The 20,092-nt window shown below is 56.1% G+C and overlaps 1 protein-coding gene across 1 annotated transcript in view; it reads left to right on the top strand.

The window, feature by feature from the left end:
- Positions 1-1,172: 1,172 nt before the first annotated feature.
- The window catches only part of COQ8A (coenzyme Q8A), a 35,061-nt gene continuing 16,141 nt past the window's right edge, over positions 1,173-20,092 (top strand). Inside the window, exon 1 of the mRNA XM_028531388.2 lies at positions 1,173-1,310. The gene's annotated coding sequence lies outside the window, so the exon portion shown is untranslated. The remainder of the gene's footprint in view (positions 1,311-20,092) is intronic.

Here is a 20,092-nt window from a genome sequence, read left to right as displayed (position 1 = left end):
ACCTAAAACAGCTTTTAATTTCTCGAATATTAAAATAAGTGAGTTTCCAAAAAGTTAAATGTTAATTCCAAAAAAATTGTCTCAGGAGCAAGGACAATCCTTTGGCTTGAACGGCTTTATGAAAAACTCACCAAATTGTTCTCGGTTTTCCTTTTTTTCCCCTGCACGCTCCAATAACAACCTTGGACGGAGCTGCAGACCAGCCTTTGGGAATCACCAGAGGGGAAATTGTCAGGCACACCTTCTTGGCTTGGATCCGAATTCTCTGGTTAAAGAGAGCAATGATTTGGGACAAAAACTGGTGGAGGGAGGCAGTTCCTTCAATGTGGTTCTGCGTCTCAGTGGGCTTCTCATCTTCGGGGGTGACCTCAACGAGCCCGCGCGGGACTGGGTGGTCCGTGCGCAGTTCCACTCTTTCCAGGTGCCAGCCTGTCTCAGCAAGGAGACTTAGCGGGCATGGACAAACGACTCGGGTGGTCTGAACCCAGCCGGGAGCTGCACACTTTGTGAACCACCTCCCCGGACCCCCGATTTGAAGGCACCCGCGGCATGCCTCGGGATCACAGGCTTCCGGTTTTGGGGATGGCGCCCGCACAAAGCCATCACGGGTAGCCAGGGGAGAAAGGACAAGTAGGTGGGGCCAGGACGCTTAAGAGCTTTCCCCTTCAGCCAGCGCCCAGTGGTGAAACTGGGAGGGGCCCTGGTGACACTTCCTGGCGGGCACCGTACAGGCTTCGCCCGGTCCTCAAGTCGCGCCCACCGCAATCCCGTCCTTTCCTTCCACCGCCTCCTTTGCAGGCCTGCTCTGAGGCCGGGCGAGCACCGCAAGGAGGTGATGGCAAAACACTGGCTATTGCAACCCCATCCGCGGCTTCGCCGCCAAGATAGGGCCGAGAAAGGGCCAGTTCTTGGGCCGCAAGCGTGCAAGCCCACGGAGCCCACCGAGCCCACCACCGGGCCTTAAGCCAGAGCTTTCTTAACTAGGGGAAAGGGCAGAGGAGGGAAGAAGGGAAAGACCCTGCGCGCTGGAGAAGCCTCCCATTGGCTGCTCTCTCTCCGCCCTCGGTTCCGATTGGCCGCGGGGAGAGCACGGATCGAGCACGCTCCTCCGCTGCGTGCGGCGTTCGCCCAGCGCTGGTGGCACAGCCAATGGGAGCAGCCCGCGGGGCGGGGCAGCCGGGGCACCCGGCGCTAGGTCTCCGGGCGCGGGCGAGTTGGTAAACAGATCCCGAGCGCGTGTCAGTCGCTGGCTGTGGGGCAATCGCGGAGGCAGCGCGAAGGTGACCTGAGGCCCAACTTCCTGCCCCAGGGTAAGGCTGCCGCCCACCGCATGCTCACGCACCCGTCTGCCTGCGGGCAGAGCTGAGCTGTGACCCACCTGGGCCGTTCCTGCGTCCTCAAATGACAGCGCGGCTTCCCCTTCGCGACTTTAACTGGCCGTCATCTCAGGATGTGGGGTGGGGGGCCTGCAGATGTCGCTGACCCCCGTGCCCTCCTCAACCCTCCGGGCCTGGCGCCGGGAGCGGACGAGGGTCCCGGCCAGAGCCTTGAGTTCTTGGAAGGAGCCGAGCTACCTCTGCGACCGGCTGTCAGACGCCGCGTCTCTTAGTCGCCAAGACAGCTTCCTGCCTCGCTTTCTCACGATGATATTTCGCTTCATTCCCAGACCTCTTTGCACTGTTTCTGCAGCTCTGACTGCCGGTTTGTGTCAGAACTGGGATTCTCTTAACCTCAGCCGACTGTTGGGTTTCACAGGTGGGGGTTTTGAGCAACTTTGGGAAGAGGGGCCCTTGTGGTCCTTCCTCCTGCTTCTCGAAACATGGGGGGTCTTGTGAGTGGTTTGGGCTTAACTGCCTAACCTCGTGCCTTGCTCTGGCCTCCCCGCCCCACTCCCAGGCTAGTTCTTGCATGGGCCTGGGGGGTGGGGGGACCATACTGCAGGGGCAGGACTGGATGCTCGCAGTGTCCGTGTGGGTAAGAGATGGCAGCCTCCTGAAGGGCGAGAGACTCATGTGCAGCCGGTTGGGAACTTGTCCACCCTCACTGCTCACTCGGGCCAAGACTGAAGAAAGAGCCGGGCATGCCAGGCCTACCGTGCTGCCAAAGGATTTGAGTGTGCATGGATGCCAGCCTGCCAGTTGTCATTGTGGATGGGTGGGTCACTGTGGGAGGCAGGCCCTGCTCCTGAGAAGAGACCAAGGGGTGCTGGTGGTTCAGGGGAGCGTCATCTTTAAGACTCTGGCCATGACTTTGGGTGTTTTGTTCAGCCTTACAAATCATGCAGACGGTGCAGCATTGTTATAATTCTTGCCATGGCCTCAGGCAACTCAGGAAAGGCACAACAAGTGCTATGAGCACTTCCCCGTATGTCACCTAAGACAGGGTTTTCTCATCCTCCAAACTGCTGACATTTTGGACCCTGTAATCCTTTGTTGTGGGGAGGCTGACCTGTGCATTAGAGGACATGTAGCAGCATCCCTGGCCTGTGTCTCTAAGATACCAGTGGTCCCTATCTCACCAGTCATGACCACCAAACCTGTCTCCTGCAGGACAAACATTGCTCTGGGTAGAGAACCACTGAGGTAAAACTCTAAAACAGAGTATTCCCAGGTGTTCCAGAGGCCCCCTGAGACTTACCATGAGTAACAGGGGACAGGGTAGTGTTGTGTTCCTCCTGCCCTAAACCATGTAGGTTGGGCTGTAAAGGAGAACCCCCACCCCTCCACAGCTGGGGGAGTAGAAGAGAAGAGGAAGGTAGAACCCATAGGTTTTTGCTGTGCCTGCTGCATGCACAGCAGTGGCTGGCAGGGCCCGGAGTGCAAAAGAAGCGGAAAACTGGTGGTTTCTATCTTTGGGGATTTTGCAAGACTGTGGGGATATGCACATGAAATAACCACGCGGCAGTTTTAAAAATATTGAGCAAACAAGTTTAAGCTGTCTGAATGCTGGCAGAAAGGCCAACTCAGTTATCCACAGGTGGCTTTTCCAAGGTGGTGTTTTACTCATCCTCACTTTGGGGGGAGGCACCCCTTGTGTCTTATGATATGGGAGGGGGTCAGGCCCGCATCTGCAGGGAGGGAGCGTCTGGCTGCATTTCAGACATGCGTGTAGGTCTGTTTACACACACCGTGTGTCCCTGCACGGGAGAGGCTACCCCAGAGTGCACTGCTGCAGCATGGACACATGCATAATCGGTGCAGTTCTTGTACAGCTGATCGGAGCATCAGTGTGAAAGACAGTGAGCCATTTTTTTTTTCATGCAGAGAAAGATGCTTTAATCCTGAGTCCAGATTTTGTCTTCAGTATGACCCAGAACTTATGCCCCAAACTTCTCTAAGTCCTAAACGGATGGGGTGTAGAAAAAATGAAAAATAGTGATTACTATGCAGGGCAGGGAAAAGCATTCCAAATGCCTACCACGAGTTGCCCTTTCTTGTTGTCAATCTTGTGGTGGGCGTGTCTGGATTTTTCCACAACATTCCTGGGTCAGTTAGGGGTCTTTTGGATGCCTTTGTTGCCTGTAGAAAAGAATCTGGACAGGGAGGTCCTCTTTCCTCAGAAAGAAGTTTAGAGAAGTCTATTATTCGGAAACTCCAAAAACTTGGCAGGATAATTTTCCACCAAGAGCCATGGACGCTGCGTCATTATCTTGGTCAGTTGAAACAAGAGCTGTGTGCAAAATTAGACAGGAATATTTAGATGGAGAGTTGTCTTGATCGGACAGTGGCATCTCGAAATAGTTCCAGCATTCCTGCTAAACAGCAGCCAGGAAAGGAGAGCCAGTGGGAGTGGGGAGTGCGCGGTCCTGCTCCGTCTGTGGGAGGGGTAGGGCCTGCTGGCGCTGAGTGGGATGTGTCTAGGTGGGATCCGAGAGGGGGCGTCTCTCTGCGCTTTGCATACCTGAGTGGATGTCCATCGGTCTGTTCACAAGCACATCGTTTGTGGTGTGGTTGCAGGCTCCTGAGCCCTTTTCACCCTTTGTTTTGAGGTCATTGCCCCACAGAATATTGACAGTGGAACATGACCCTGAACATCTCTTTATTTTGTTACACTTGGGTGTGATTGATTTTTTGGGTGTGCATGTGGTGTTTCCCCTCCAATGGCCATTTCAGGGTATTGTGGAATCTGTTGTGGCTGAATAGTGACCGAGTTCTTGTCTCAGGAGGCGTTGACTCGCTCCGTTTCACGCCCTCCTGTCCCCATGTAGGCCGAGGGAGCTGGGTAGGCTGAGGGAGTCGGGGAGCCGCCCAAACCTGGAAAATCCCTTTGAGCCCGAAGGGTTGGTGCTGCCCACACCCTGCCCCTGAGGAGAAGCCGACTCTGAGATTGTGGATCTGGTGGTTTACTCCTCCGGGAACACACACCTGCCTGGACGTGGCATCGGGAGTGTGCGAATGAGCAGGGCTTGGGCCCCTGGCTGCAGGCAGTTCCCGTTCGGAAGGGGGGTGCAGAAACCACCCCACTGCCCTCCGTGTGGTTGGGGCCGGGGCTTCGGGTCAGACCCCCTCTAGCTGATGGGGACTGTGAAGGCCTCTCAGAGGCGAAGGCACGGAGCTGGGCTCCCGAGGAGGAGAGGGGTGTCAGCAGGAAGAGGCAGGAGTTGAGGGGGTGGGAGTGAGGGGACAGTGCTTCCCCGATTCTCTGTGGAGAAGGGGCGGGTTTTACTCTTTTCCCAACTTGTTACAGACCAGTGCTTTTGAAGACACAGGGAGAACTTCATGACAAGGGTAAATTGCTATAAAAGTCTGTAAATGCATATTCCTGTTATTGCGGATGACAGTCCAGTCCCAGGGTCACTCCGATTAGCATTGGTCCAGGCAGCATGGCTGGAGGGTAGGGCGTGCAAGGGGAGCAGTGGGGGGCCGGGCTCGGGAGCAGATTGGGGTGAAGCAGCCTGTGTGATCTGTGCGTAGCAGTTTAGGTCATTCTGAGCAGCATTGCTGCCCATTGTGCTTCTGAGGCATTTAGCTCCGTGGGGTCAGGGGATGGGAGGGCTTGGCATAGTATCGTTCCCGGTAATGTTCAGCCTCCAGTTTAGTTCAGGCCAGAGAGTGTTCCCTGAGCACCCACTACTCACCAGTGCAGCGGCGGCCTGGAGGGCTCTAGGAGAGAGAGGGAGGTGGCTTCCTGCCCCGGGCAGTGCACTGTCGGCCCGGGAGACGGCGAGATCGTAGGGCCGACTGCACGGGGTCCTTCAGGTTCTCAGCTGCGGGAACCCAGTGGAGTGCTGCTGGTTCTGGCAGAACAGGGCTGGGGAAGCAGCTTGCTGTACCGGGAGGCCTAGGAGCCTGATGGATGAGTGAGGTTTCCGTGGGAGAGGAAGGCTCCGGGGCTGAGGCCCAAGCAGGGGCAGAGGCCTGGCCTGCCAGCTGGGCCCTGCCGCGGGGAGAGCACTGTGGCCGGCACGAGTGTGCAGGTGTTGAAGGCAGGCCAGGGTGGGCAGGGAGGGAGCCCAGTGAGGTGCTTTGTGGGAAGTCAGGGTGGCCTGAGTCCCAGGTGGTGGGCAAGGAGGTGGGATGCAAGGCACAGATTCACGAGAATATAAATCTGTGCAGGTAGAGTTTCTAGACTGTGGCCGGTTGGCCACCCAGCTGAGATTTCTAGTTGTGGGGAGGAGCTTTTTGGGGCGTGTGTGTGGGGGTTGGTGTCACTACTGAAAACAGAGGTGCAACAGGAGGAGCTGGTCTGGGGACAAGTGGTGATGTTAGTTTTAGACAGGTAGGGGCTGAGGTGGCTGTGGAACTTTTTTCCGTGCCTTTTAATTAGGATATAATTGCCTACAGTAAACTCACCCTTTCTAGTGTGAGGCTGTGTCGTTTGGCACATGCATGTGGTCACGTACCCATCACCACAGTCCAGGTATAGAACATTCCCTCACCTCCCACATTCTCCAGGGCCCCTTCCCAGGGGTGCCTGTGGGACTTCGAGGGGTGACGTGGTGGGTGCACAAACTGCGTCTGTTCCAGAATCAGTTCAGTGGTTGAGACGGCCTGCCTGGCCTGGGGATGGGGCCTCGGGGACTTGGGGAAGCTGTCCGCCCCTGGAGAGGCCGAAGCAGCCCGGGATGGTGTAGATAAGCCGGGAGGATGGGGGTCAGGACCAGGCTTCTGGACTCGGGACTGTTCTGTGCAGCAGGTGGGAGAAGGGGAGCTGGGGAAGGATGCTGAGATGAGGGGTGAGAATAAGTCATAAGAACCAGGCAGAGGCTACTAGGGGAGTGCGTGGGGCTGGCAGGAAATGCCGGGGAAGGTGGTGTTGGGGTGGCCTCAGGTGTGTTGAGCCATCGGGTGGCTGTTGCGGAGTGTCACAGAGAGGAGGGCTGCAGGTGGGGCCAGGCAGCATGGCTGGGGGAGAAGGAAGGGTGGGAGGTGCACTCTGTCCCTGGAGGCATTGGCTTGGATGAGGCCAAAGGAAGGAAAAGCGGGGGTCGACGGGAGTTTTTTTATCCAGGGTCTGGCAGGAGTAAGGCCTGCCTGAGTGTGGTTGGTGGAGTGATGATATATATGGGTGTATAAGTTTATAGTTTTATCTCGAACATTTCACCTAGAATGTCCTACGGTGTGCTCGAGTGTGATATTGTTGTGTTACAGAATTCCATACTTATGATTTGGTGAGAAAAGATTTTGTAGTAAAAGAGGGGCGTTATTTGTGCCGGACCCAGTATTTGGTGTGGGAAAACTAAGAGGAAGTTTGTGGGCTTTAGGGGACGATGCTGTGGAAGGAGAAATTGAGAAAAAGGAAAAAACAGGTGAGGGGCAGGGTCCTAGCGGAGGAGGGAGGAGGAGGGCGTGGTCAGTGTGGGAAGGAGTTGGGGAGGGGAGGAGAGGCTGGGGGTGGTGTGGGATGGGGGCCCAGGGTCTGCGGGTGCTCACCTCTGACAGTCTCTGCTTTGGAGGGAAACAGAGAGGTCACCCCCAGAGTGCGAGGCCCTCTGATGGGTGTGAGTGGGGCACAGCGGGCTGGGGGCGGTGCTCGAAGGGAAAGCCGGGCTGGTGTCCTGCCTTAGGTGTCCCAGAGGCCCTGCTCTGCCAACCTCCGAGGAGGTGACTGCTCCCAGCAGGTGAGCGAGTGTGTGTGTGTGTGTGTGTGTGTGTACATGTGTGAATGTGGAAGGGAAGGAGGGAGGTATCTCCAGCTCCTTCCATCACTGCCTCCGCACCGTCCCCCAGGATCTCCCCAGAGGCGTGTCCCCCTACAAGCCGCTCTGTGTGGCTTCCACTTCTCTGCCTCGGAGAAGCGGGCTCTGCCCCCCGCACTTGCTACTCTATAGGATGTCTAAAGGGTCAGTACTTGAATTCTTTCGAGCATTATTCTTTCTAGACCCCCATTAAACCCCAGTTTTCAGAGCCGCCCCGCGCTGTGCTCTCCTTGTCACCCTCCTGCGCTCAAGGGGTCAAGGGCAGTGTGCTAACGTCCGGGAACAGGAGGTCGTCCAGGCCAGTCCCCTCACTGCACACCTGAGGAAGTGAGGACACGCAGGCCCCAGGGGGAGCTGGTGCGCCCGTGGGCACAGGTGGCTGCTGCCTAGTGCGGGCCCGGAGCCCAGGCCCTGCCGTGCATCCCGTCAGCCCTCATCACACGACCCACGCTGTCTGGGAACTGGAGGGCCCGGTGGCAACATTCCTGCCAACTGCAGGGATGTACGAGGGGTCCTGGGGACTGTTCTCATACACACAGCTTTTAAGTTCAAGTCCAGAGCCTGGGTCAGGCCCGGTGTTTGTTCTCTGCCTGGCGTGTTTTCCCTCTGGCGCCGATCCCGGCTCGGAGGAGGGTGAAAGCAAGAATAGACTGCCCTGTGACCGCAGGTGGTTACTGTTTGACAGGTGCTAGAGCAAAATATATCTTTCTAAGATTGAAAAACAAAAGTGTGTGGCTCTTGCTCTGGGACATGTTTACAGCCAACATTTGGGGAAGCAAAGGGCTGGGCACCGTTTTACCGTGGGTCAGGCCTGCTGTGTTTCCTGCTCAAGCCTGCGTGGAGCGCCCTGTTGGTGGGCCAGGCCTGCCGCCTGTCCCCCCTTCCCTCCAGTGCTCTCAGAAGCAAGCGGAGAGGCGCAGCGGAAGCAGTAGAAGTACCTCATCCTGTGTGGGCGCCCCCCGCTCCTGGTGCCTGAGTGTGTGAGCAGGCTCGTAACTGACCTGGCCCTGCTCCCATGGAAGTCCCTCTTCCTCCACTTCTCTCTCTCCTGCTCCCGCCTGTTAAAACAGGGGTGCCGCAGCCGCTGTGTGTGACTGTGCATGGAGGGGCAGGACCCCCGGAGGGGAGGGGCATCTCATGGTGGTCGTAGACAGAAACCGCATTTCTCTGATGCTCCGTACCCCAGGTTGTGTTCTGGTTCTGGATTCTAGATGAGAGAGCTCGGTAAGCTGGGGAGCTACCGGGTACTAAACACGCAGTGGCGGCAGGCCTGGCCCACCAACAGTACTAAACACCCAGTGGTGTGGATGAGGCACAGTGCCAGACCCCATGGGGAACACAGAACGGGGCAGGAGAGTTTCCCCACCCCAGGAGCTCTGGTAGCTAAGGAGCTTTCCAGAAAGGGGAGTTAGGACAGGTGGCCTTTGAGAGCCCGGCCAGCCCCAGGGCTTTTATGACTCATAATTGTTGGCAACAGGCATGCGCCCTTTTCAGGGCATGGACCTTGCTGTGTGTCAAGGAGACTGGGTATTGATTTAAAAAATGTTGTTGACCTGGGGGCATGTTCCTTATCTCTTAGCTTCCCAGGCAGGAAGAGGAAAGGACTTGGGCCTGGCAGCAGACAGGCAGGCATCAGCCGGCGCCCGAGGGCTTTGAGATTTCCTCACCTGGCTGAGTTTTACCTCATCAGACAGTGGGACAGTAGAACTCATGGCCAACATGGAGGCGTAAGTGTAGATACACCGTGCCTCCTTGCACAACCAAAAGAAGGACAACGACAAATTTTAAAAAAAGAAAACAACCAGAACTGCCAGAAAGTCGAACTGTATGGAAGTCCGACAACCAAGGAGTCAAAGGAGAAATACTCACCCAGACCTGTAGGAGGGGTGGAGAGGGGCAGCTGGGCGGAGAGAACTCTCAGCAAGACGGCTGGTGGCGGAGCGGGCAGTCCCACATTCACGTGCAGGTGAACCAGGAGGAACAGCTGGGGAGTGAGACAGACCACGCAACCCAGGTCCCAGTTCGGGGGGGTGGGGCGGCAGGAAATAAAGCCTCAAACCTCTGACTGAAAACACCTGTGGGGGTTGCGGCGGCAGCAGGAGAGACTCCCAGCCTCCCAGGAGAGTCCGTTGGAGAGACCCACAGGGTCCTAGAACGTACACAGACCCACCCACCCAGGAATCAGAGCCAGAAGGGCCCACTTTGCTCGTGGGAAGCAGGGGAAGTGACTGAAGTCCAACAGAGAGCAGAGCAAGCGGCACTGTTCCCTCTCGGACCCTTTCCCACATACACCATCACAGCGCAGCCCCGTGGGTTGCCCCACCTGGGTGAACACCTAAGGTTCCACCCCCCATACATAACAGGTGAGCTGAGACAAAAAAAAATGGCCCTAATGAAAGAACAGTTCAAACTCGATAAAAAAACAACTAAGTGACAAAGAGATAGCCAACCTATCAGATGCACAGTTCAAAACACTGGTAATCAGGATGCTCACAGAACTGGTTGAATTTGGTCGCAAATTAGATGAAAAAACGAGGGGTATGCTAAGTGAAATAAAGGAAAATGTACAGGGAATCAACAGTGATGGGAAGGAAACTGGGACTCAATGGTGTGGACCAGAAGGAAGAAAGAAACATTTAATCAGAACAGAATGAAGAAACAAGAATTCAAAAAAATGAGGAGAGGCTTAGGAACCTCTGGGACAACTTTAAACATTCCAACATCTGAGTCATAGGGGTGCCAGGAGGAGAAGAGGAAGAGCAAGAAATTGACAACTTGTTTGAACAAATAATGAAGGAGAACTCCCCCAATCTGGCAAAGGAAATAGATTTCCAGGGAGTCCAGGAAGCTCAGAGAGTCCCAAAGTTGTTGGACCCAAGGAGGAACACACCAAGGCACATCATAATTACATTACCTAAGATTCAAGATAAGGTGAGAATCTTAAAAGCAGCAAGAGAAAAGGAGACAGATACTTACAAAGGAGTTCCCATCAGACTGTCAGCTGATTTCTCAAAAGAGACCTTGCAGGCATGAAGAAGCTGGAAAGAAGTATTCCAAGTCATGAAAGGCAAAGACCTACATCCAAGATGACTCTATCCAGCAAAGCTTTCATTTAGAATGGAAGGGCAGATAAAGTGCTTTCCAGATAAGGTCAAGTTAAAAGAGTTCATTATCATCCAGCCCATATTATATGAAATGTTAAAGGGACTTACTTAAGAAAAAGAAGATAAAAAATAAGGGAACAGTAAAATGACAACAAACTCACAGCTATTAACAACCAAACCGAAAAAAATAAACACACAAAAACAAACTAAACCACCAGCTAGAACAGGAACAGAACCACAGAAATGGAGATCACTTGGAGGGTTATCAGTAGGGGAGTGGGAGGGGGAGAGAGGGGGAAAAGGTACAGAGAATAAGTAGCATAGATAGTGGGTAGAAAATAGACAGGGGGAGGGTAAGAATAGTATAGGAAATGTAGAAGCCAAAGAACTTATATATGTATGACCCATGGACATGAACTAAAGGCGGGGAATGCAGGTGGGAGGGGCTGTGCAGGGGGATGGGACAACTGTAATAGCATAATCAAATATATTTAAAAAAACAATACATAAAAAGGAGGAGACAGTAATACCTCACAGGATCGTTGTAGGGTTAGGAGTTACAAGACGTGACAGGCACACAGTGGGAATAACAGCAGCAACTGCTCTTGGTACCGGTGCTGTTTCATTCAACCATTAAATCTGAAATGAGCGTGCTTTGAAAAATTAAGACTGTAAAAACTCAGAAGACGGCATTTTCAGGGTGGGGACACCTACCTGGACCACGTGGTACGGCCTGTGCCCAGTGCCTGGCCTGTCGTAAGTGCTCAGCAATGCTTTGAAAGGTGAACTCAGCCTGGACCAGAGGCTGGTAGAAGAATGGGGCATGTTTGTGCCCAAGGCCAGCAGGACTCTGTCATCGAGAACGAGAATAGAACGCTTTGAGCACAGCGCCTGGCACTCGGTTGGCACTCAGTCCTGTGTGAGCAGCGGTGGCGGCGGTGGTGACCAAACCAAGTTATTTTAGAAGACGATGTGGAAATGCTTCCAGAGTACCAGCCTTCTTCCCAGCCCAGCAGTTTGCCTTTAAAAAAATAGCCACCGTATGAGTTTCCAGTTGCTGCTATAACAAATGACCGTGAGCCCAGTGGCGTAAAGCACAAGTTCATTACTTTACAGTTCTGGAGGTCAGAGGTCTGAAGTGGGTCTCCCGGGGCTACAGTCACGGTGCCTGCGGGGCCAGGTCTTTCTGCAGGCTCCAGCCCCTTGCCGTGTCCGTCCCCTGGGAGCGGCCCGCGTCCCTTGGCTGCGGCTCCGTCCTCACAATTGGGTCCCTCCAACCTCAGCTTCTCCCGAGTCTTCTGACTCTGACCTTCCCGCCCCCTCTGATAAGTACCCACAAACAATCCCTGCCTCTCAAGGTCTTTAACTTACTCCTATCTCCGAAGTCCCGTTTGCCACCAAGGGAACATGTTCACGGGTTCCAGGGATTGGGGCGTGGACATCTCTGGGTGGCCATTATTCAGCCCACCCCGGCCGGCCACAGTAGTTTGGCCCCATGTAAACACAACCCTTTAAGTTTCTCATTTCACTTTAGCAGAAGTCCCTCAGCTCCAGCTCCAGGGCTCCCCTCCGTGGGGTGGGTCCTCCTTCACCTTCCTGCGTGACAGCGCAGGTCACACCTGTCATTGACGTGATCGGGGTCGGTCTGTGGGTGGGGGAGGGGGAGGGAAGAGGTGGGTGTCTGAGACGGGAACCTCCCACTAGGAGCTAGTAGTTCGGCTGAAGGTACACGAGGCGCACGTGCCAACGATGCGCGCAGGGTGGGAGCTGGCCAGCGCCGGGAGATTTAGATCAGCTGACGGGAAGACTTGCATTCCTGAGAACTGAGAGTCACGTCAGGGCCTGACTAGAGATATCGTCCTTGAATGCATGTGGTGTGTTCACACATTTCCAAGGACTTCCACTTCTCACTTAGAGGGGACAGAATACGAATTTATGCCGTAGTCTCCAGGTGAGGAAACAGGTCACAGGGTGGTTCAGGAGCAGGCTGGCGGCTGGTCTGGGCAGAGCTGATTCCCAGGCCCTGCGCCGGCCTCACGCAGGCGGGGCCGTCCTCTCTGCACGGCTGCCGGGTGGAATTTGGGTGTGCAGGGGCAGGCCTGCTGGCTGGGGTGGTTGGAGCAGCACCCACGGGTGTTAGCAGAGGCTGGACAGGAGGCGTGGGGTCCTAATGATTTGAGTGAGGGCTTAGCATGATGAAAATGGATTTGGGGAAGATTGATCTAGGGGCACCGCGTGCTGTGGCTTGGAGACAGAGGGGTTGTGGCGGTCTGAGGGGAACCCCCCACCCCACTGAAGAAAGCCTTCCGTGCTGCTTTCTCCTCTGAGTGGCATCAACCCCAGGAAGGCATACCGGCGGCATTTCTGTTCTGTTCGTTGCTCGTTTCTAGGCGTTTCAAGCCAGCTGCTGGCACTCCGGCCTGCCTCTCTCAAACGGTACCCTCCTCCACAGCCCAGATCAGCCGCACTGGCGCCCTGCCTGTGTCGGACATGACGCCCCGCCTGGCTTGCGTGCCGGGGTATGAGCGAGGGAGGGGACTGTGCAGGTGGGTCTTGTTCGTGCTCCCTCCGGTCTCACCGAGTCTGAGCCCCATTCAGGGTCCTTGTGGTCGAAATAATAATAATAATCTCATCAGCTTACGGCTTTGAGCACCGACTATGTGCCAGGGACTTGTAGTGCTGTCATGTGGACTCTAAACCCCACTACTTTTGTAACCAGATGAAGACACTGAGGCACAAGGATGGGATCAAATTGCCTGACCTAGGTCGGCTGCGGAGTCAGGATGTGAACGCGGGGAACCAGCTCCAGCGCATCCTGTTTTGTCAGTACCACTTCTTGAGCCACATATTTTTTTGTGTTTCCAGCAGAAAACTTTGGTGGGTTTTTTTTTACCCCCCTTTGGTGGGTTGTAGTTAGTGAGATTTCTGTCAGGACCCCATGCTTGGCAGGTTAGCTTCAAAAGCCCTGCTACATTTTGCTCACCAGCAGGAAAGGCCACTTGGGACCCTCCGTGCTGCCCACCTACCTGTGGAGCCCTGGGCCCGAGCAGCTCACTCATGGCATCAGTGCCTCTCTGGGTCTTCGCTGGAGGCTGGCACTGCTGCTGTGGCTGCTTGTCTGTCCCTCCTTGTCAGCGCCCCGCCCCCTCCCCCATGCCCTTTGCCCAGCGCAGGGCAATACACCAGGGAATCCTACGAATATCTTAATCTCTCAAGGGGTGGAGAAGGGAGGCTCGCAGTCTAGTACATCGGAACACACTCTTCTGATTGTTTTATCTGTTGCATAGGCACTTGGCTCTGGAACCATAATAGACTTTAAGTCCTAGCTCTGCTTCTTATTATAAGCTGTGTGGCTTTGGATGAGTTAATTAACCTCTCTGTTCCTTAGTTCCCTTATCTGTAAAATGGGTAGAATACTAGTGCCTACCTTATAAAAATAATTGAGATAATTCAGGTGGAACACTGAAACGCAAAGCCTGGAATACAATAAACTCACAGTAAATAATAGCTGCTATGGTTATTGCCAACCCCGGGCCGGTCCGCTTCTCACAAAACAAAAGCATTTGGGGGACTGGTTCAGTTCACTGTGGGGAGAGTGTCAGAGTGCCTGCCGCCTGAGAGGCTCTTTCTTGTATGCGTTAGCACAGAACGGCGTGATTTTTAAATGGTTCCCAGAAAAATCTCCGTAGTGCGGAAGCAGCCTTTAAGGGAATGTGAAGTCGTGAACCTATGAGACATCTTGAGTCCCAGAAACCAACTCCTTTCCTTACAAGGCAGGACTCCACTGGGTCCTCCACGGGCTTTGTTTCAGACCCGTGTGGGGTCCTCACGTGGAGCAGGGCAGACAGGTGAGCCCGTGTGGCTCACCCGGAGGCCTCCGCGCCCTGCAGCGGGGGCCCTGCGTGGGACTGAACGGCGGAGGCAGCAAGGTGCGTCCCTGGCTGCCTGTGCCTCTCCCTCTGAGCCACACCTGAGCTGTGGGGAGCCGCACACACCTGGTGCTGCAGCGGCAGGGAGAGTCTTGCTAGGGACGCAGGGAAAGTGCGGGCACGAAGGACTGGTTAGGTGGTGGGTGGATGTGTGGACTGACGACAGTGGCCCCTGTCAGTTCAGAGTGAGGCGAGGGGGTGGCCGTGAGCCTCCTCCCGAAACGGCAGGAGGAAGTGGAGATGTAGAGGAAGTCGGCACCCCCTGCGGCCCCCGGATCTGACCCCTTCAGGAGCAGCATTTAGGGGCCGCCGAGAGCTGGGCGATCGAGTAAAGAGGTGGACACCAAAGAGCCCCTCTCCCTGTCGGGCTCCGATCGGGGAGCCTCTGGGGGCAGGTAGCTCCCCTCGGGGGTGGGTAGCTCTGTGTCTGGCGAGGTGGGCCCATCTGGGGACCAGGACAGAGCGATGCTGGAGGTCTCAGCCTTGCTGGGCTGTTCTGATGCAACTCTAGGGACCTTTCCAGATTTCCTGGGGGCAGTTCTGGTAATATTTTTGTCTGGTGTCCTAGAATAGGGTCAACAAACTTTCTTCTACAAAGGGCCAGGTAGTAAATATTTCAGGCTGTGTGGATTTCTTAGGTCTCTTTTGCAGTTATTCAACTCAGCTGTTAAAAAAAATAAAAATAAAAACCCGAACAACCATAGACAATGCATATAGGAGTAAATGAAATGCAGACAATGCATAAACGAATGAGCAGGCTCGTGTCCCAGTAAATGCTGATTCACAAAAGCAGGCAGCAGGGCTGGATCGGCGGGTGGTCGTGGTTCCTGACTCCGACCTGGAAGGGCACCGGTCACAGTGCGTGTCCTAACTTCCGGTGCAGGAGAGTGTGGTCACTGTACTTCCTACATTATTCTTTCTAAATGAGGACCCTTATTTTTTTTGGCGGGAGCAGATTACCCATTCATTATTTGTCTTTCGACACAGGCGCCAGCACCGGACCTGGACCAGCTGCCTGCCTGTGCCGGGTGGCTTTCTCACCCCGGTCTGAGAACAGCAGTTGAGCCTCTTCCCCCAGAGTGAGGCGGCCGTGCTCCATGGTCTGCCAGCCTGCCGGGGACAGTTGTCTCCTGCTGGGGTGCAGGGGGCGCACAGGGGCGTGGAGAGGCATCATTTACAGCACTCTGGTCTGCCTCCTAACCCTCCGCCGTCCCTTCTGGCTCAGATACTTGGGGCGTAGAGCAGTTTCTTAAAATTACACATACGTGTTTGCTTGTGTTTTTTTTTTTTGTTTTAACAACAAATATTCAAGATTATCTTAGATATTTTCTATTAATAAGTAGTGCATACTCTTTGTAGAAAATTTTAGGAAATAGAAATAAAGAGAATGAAGAAAGTAAAAAGGTTGTGTCAAGACCACCACCCAGAGAAAACCACTGACTCTTGGGCACACTCTCTTTATCCACCGCCCCGCTCCCTCCCCCGCTCCCTCCCCGCCTGCCCCAAAAGGAAGGATGATACGGTTTTGTAATCTGCTTTTTTTCCACATGGGAGTGTATAGTACACCTTCCTATTTGTCAGTGAACATTTTCATGGTGTCATTTTAAATGTGCACATAGCATCTGACCCTGGGGGTATATGCCACTATTTACATCATCTTAGACAGTGTCGGGTTCTACATTCTTGTTGCTAAATTATCACACGTACTTTTTAAAAGGAAATGCAGTTGACAGATTTTGTCGGGACTCTTGGATAACTGGCAGGCAGGACGACCTGGGGGGCAGAGGGGAGGGAGGACTTCCTGCAGGCAGTGACTCCTGGCGGCTGTGGGGACTGTGTGCCTCTGGTGGGCTGGCTCCCGCCGTGCAGGCTGCACCCACCGGGCCCGGGCTGGGGCTGGCGGAGGGGAACCATGGGGGCGGGTCTTCTCTCTCTCTCTCTCTCTCTGCCCCTGGGCTCTTCTTCGTGTCCCTGGTTGCCTTTGAAAACCGATAGCGCGTCAGGATATTTCTGAACGTGCTGACAGAGGCCTGGAGGCCAGACCTCACTGGACAGAAGCCGGGAGTCGCCTGCGGTGTTTGAGTGACAGCCCCTGGTGTGGGATTGCTGGAGGCTGAGGCGAAGCACGTCTGTGGAGATTGATGGGTTGGTTCAGAGGCCTGCGCCTTTTCCGTGACACGTGCACCCTCGGGTCCTTGGGGGAGCCGTCAGCTGGCGCTTCCTTTTCTCTGAGGGCAAAGAAGAGCTTCAGGCAGGCAAAGGAGCTTCTCAGGGCCCGTGCAGGCTGGGAATCGGGAATGTTCATGCCCCCCCAAAAGATTGTTCTTGACTTGGGGGTGGGGGCAGAAGGCCGCTTGGGGGCCCTACCCAAGGCCCCCTGAAGATCACTGGACAGTCCTTCTGAAGGGTGCTGGCCGTGACCGTCTTTCCGGCCCCATGGTGGCCGGCTGTGTGGGTCATTGTCTTCAGGCTCATTCGTTTTTCATGTCTGTTTTCAGTTTCTTGACGGGAAATGGGGAAGGAAGGGGCAGGTGGAAGGTTTCTACTTAAGGGCCAGGCCAGACTTCTGGGGAGGGGCAGCAGGAAGAGACGTCCAGTGAAGGGAGCCTGTGTGGATGTCCCGCCCGCCCTCGGGTGTGGGTGCCCGCGCTCTCGTTCCCTCTTCCAGGGCAGAACGGCGTTCTCAGGGCGCCTTCCAGGGCCGTCAGTGACCGTAGCACCTGGGGCTTGTCAGCAATGCAGGTTCTCAGGCCCCGTCCCAGACCCGCGGGATCAGAAACAGGGGGCAGGGCCTAGAATCTGTGCTTGACCAAGTCCCCTGGGTGATCCTCATGCCCACTGCAGCATGAGAACCCTGCCCCCAACCTGGCCCCTCCGAGGCCCCCGCGAGGCCTTTGATTCTGTGTGCAGAACAAGAGCTGCAGGCAGGTGGAGCCTGTCCTAGAAACAGCAGGCTTCCTCGCACTGCACCTCGGAGAGGCCAGCTGAGTTGCTTTCATTTATGAGGCGTGTGGCCTGCCTGCTCCGTGTCGAGCACAGTGCTAGGTGCTGGAGGTATGGAATGCGGAGGGCCGGTGTGGTCCTCGCCCTTCTCTGGCTGACGGCCCGGTGGGGAATCTGGAGCACGGCCACTGCTGGGATGGGGTGAGAACGGGGTGCCTTACGGGGACGTGGATAGGGCTCAGGGGCGGGGCGCGTTGGGGAGGGCCGCCCCGAGGAGGTGATGTTAGTGGAGACTCAGTGAGGAGGAAAGCCAGTGTGTTCCCGTGCAGAGGCCCGCAGGCAGGAGGACTGGGCTGGCCCGGCTGGCCACAGTCAGTGGATCGAACATGGCAAATAAGGCTGGGGAGCCGGGGGTGGGCTAGGTCATGGAGGTTCTTTCAGCGTCTTAGGAATCTCAGAGACTGGTGAGGTCAGTTCTGCACAGGCTGAGCTCCATGCCCGCTGGACGTCGTGGTGACACGTGTGCCACCGACGGCTGGGCGAAGCCTGCTCGGGAGAAGGCTGCTCAGGGTGCTTCACTGACTCCTCAAGATCAAGGCCTTCCTCTGCAACTGGCGTATGGGCTCTGCAGCAGCTACCCGGGGCTGTGGGGGCAGCTCAGGGAGGGGAGAGGCCAGAGGAGGGCAGTGGACTTGAGAGGTGCCAATGCCACCGCTTTGCTTGGATGCCACGCCACACTTGATGGCCACAAAGGGGGTTGAACAGCGGCTTAGTAAATTCACACACGTGTCTGGCTTGCTGTCACCTGTGAGGAGAGACACGTGACAGATGGTGAGCTCTGGCTGAGAAGGGGGGATCTGGGGCGTGTACGGGAGCCCTCCCCACAAAGTAAGCTCCCCACGTGGGTCCTAAGGGGAAAAGCGCATGACGCCTGCCTTTGCTGGGTGCCTTCAGGACGGCCTCTTCTGTTTATTCTGTGAAGAGAACCCAACCTCGTCTTCCTGCTGCCGCACGCTACCGTGTCTGGCCAAGCAGCAGCAGCAGCAGCACTGTGTGAGTCTTTTCTCCAGTGTGAGTGGGACAGGATCTGGGGGCGGGGGGTGTCAGGGAGCGAAGGGTCAACAGAAAACTTCCTCTCAGAGCTCGAGGACTCCCCTGTCCAGGGACGCGCTTGTGGGTCTTTCCCAGGCTCCGTCCCCCGGGAGCGGCGAGCTGCGTGTGCTCCGGTCTGATCTCTCTCCAGACAACGTGTTTATTTACTTCCTTTACAGCGCTCAGCGTGTCAGGGCAGGAGACGGCCCGGCGAGCCAGCGAAGGTGCTCTCTCACTGAGAGGGGTGAAGAGGCGCGTTACACGCTTAGGGTCAGCAGAGGCGGCGGGGCTGGGACCCTGTGTCCAGGCTCTCAGGACGGTCATTTCCACCGGTCAGCCACCTCCTGGTCCTGGCATGAGAGCCCCGGTTGGCCTCTGGCCGTCTTGCTGGCGTCCGTGCCCACTGTAGGTGTGCGTGCATGCCACCCCAGCTGGGAGCACCCTGGGGCCGAGGGCAGGCTCTTCCCAGACCTGCATGGGCTGGCCCAGAGTCCCGGGAGGTGCTGGCGCCTTGCGGGCACTCCGAGACACGATTGCTTGTCCTCCACTGCCACCGTTTGTGCCCACCTTGAGCTCCGGGTTTTCCCCCCTCTGGGGGAGCAGGTGGGCTCCGAGGCCTCTGGGATGCACATGGCCAGGTGGGCAAGGCCTGAACCCTCCGTGCCTGCGTCACTCCCAGGCCGACCCGAGAGCCCGTTCAAGGGCCAGCAGGAGGAGGCGGGGTGAAGCGAGGGCTCCGATGCTTGTAGATGCAATCACATGAGGATGAGATCTTTAATTTGGGTTCTACCTGTGTTTGGGGAGCTCTCAGTGTCGTGTAAGGTCACAGTGAAAGGGCAGCCGGGTGCCTGGCTCTCGTGCATTCCCAGACGGGGTCTGCACCCCAGTTCCGGGGAGCTGGGTTCCGCGTCACGCTGGGGTCTGGGCACGAGAAGTAGGGTGTGTGAGACCCAGTCTCTGATAACTAGGAGATGAGAAAAGTTCTGAAAAGGTATTCCCTTTTGGCAGTTAGTTGTTCCCCTTGTCTGCCCCCACTTTTTTCGGGTAGACACTCCTTTGCAAAACAAAACAAAATAAAACAAAACAAAACAAAACCATACCTGTTATTGATCAGAGTGTGAAGGAGGCACTTTGTACTGAGCAGGGCAGCATGTGGGAGGTTTGGGTACGGCCCCAGCTCATTAGGTAAATACTTCTGTCAGAGGAGCTGTGGTTCTGAAATGTGCACGTGAATCTGTCTGCTCACGGACGGGAGGCTGTTTACTGGCAACATCTGTCGGTCTGACGAAAGCAGGGTTTGCTCCGGGGAGCAGGGCAGGCCCCTTCAGGGACTCCTGGGCTGACCTGGCGCTCCCCTGCTGCGAAGGACGGGCGGGTGGGAGTGAGCCTGCCTGCTGCCTCAGAGCTCGCTGGGGTTCCGGCTGTGGTCCTACTCAGCGCTCTCACCCGAGCTTCCAGTGTGTTCTTCTGTTCACGAGTGTGACAAGAAGAGGGGGACCGCCCTCTCTCTCCTGTGGGCCCATGCCCTGTGTCCAGTGCCCCCGGCCCTGCTCCGCCTCCGCGTGCTAGCTCACTGGGGGGGGGGCGGCCCCCCCCCCCCCCCCCGCCCACAGTGCCTCCCACGCCCCTCCGCGCTCTGGTTCCCATCTCACCCCTGAGGCGCTTAGCAGACTCCGGCTCTCCCCTGCGCCACCCAGAGTGCGTCTTCCGCGGGGCACCCCGCTGTTCCTCTCCTTCTTGTGGTTTTCTTCAGCCCCAGTTTGTTAGCAGGACCTTACCCTCCCCCTCCCAGCACACAGCCCCTAGCGGGTGTTGAGAAATACTTGGGTGATGGACAACACACTCCCCACCCTGCGAGGCACCACTGGGAACACTGGCTTTCCAGC

Source organism: Phyllostomus discolor, chromosome 15 (genome assembly GCF_004126475.2).
Source record: "Phyllostomus discolor isolate MPI-MPIP mPhyDis1 chromosome 15, mPhyDis1.pri.v3, whole genome shotgun sequence".
Taxonomy (NCBI): domain Eukaryota; kingdom Metazoa; phylum Chordata; class Mammalia; order Chiroptera; family Phyllostomidae; genus Phyllostomus; species Phyllostomus discolor.
Note: the sequence above shows the minus strand (reverse complement) of the source record. Positions and strands in the feature narration are given on the sequence as shown.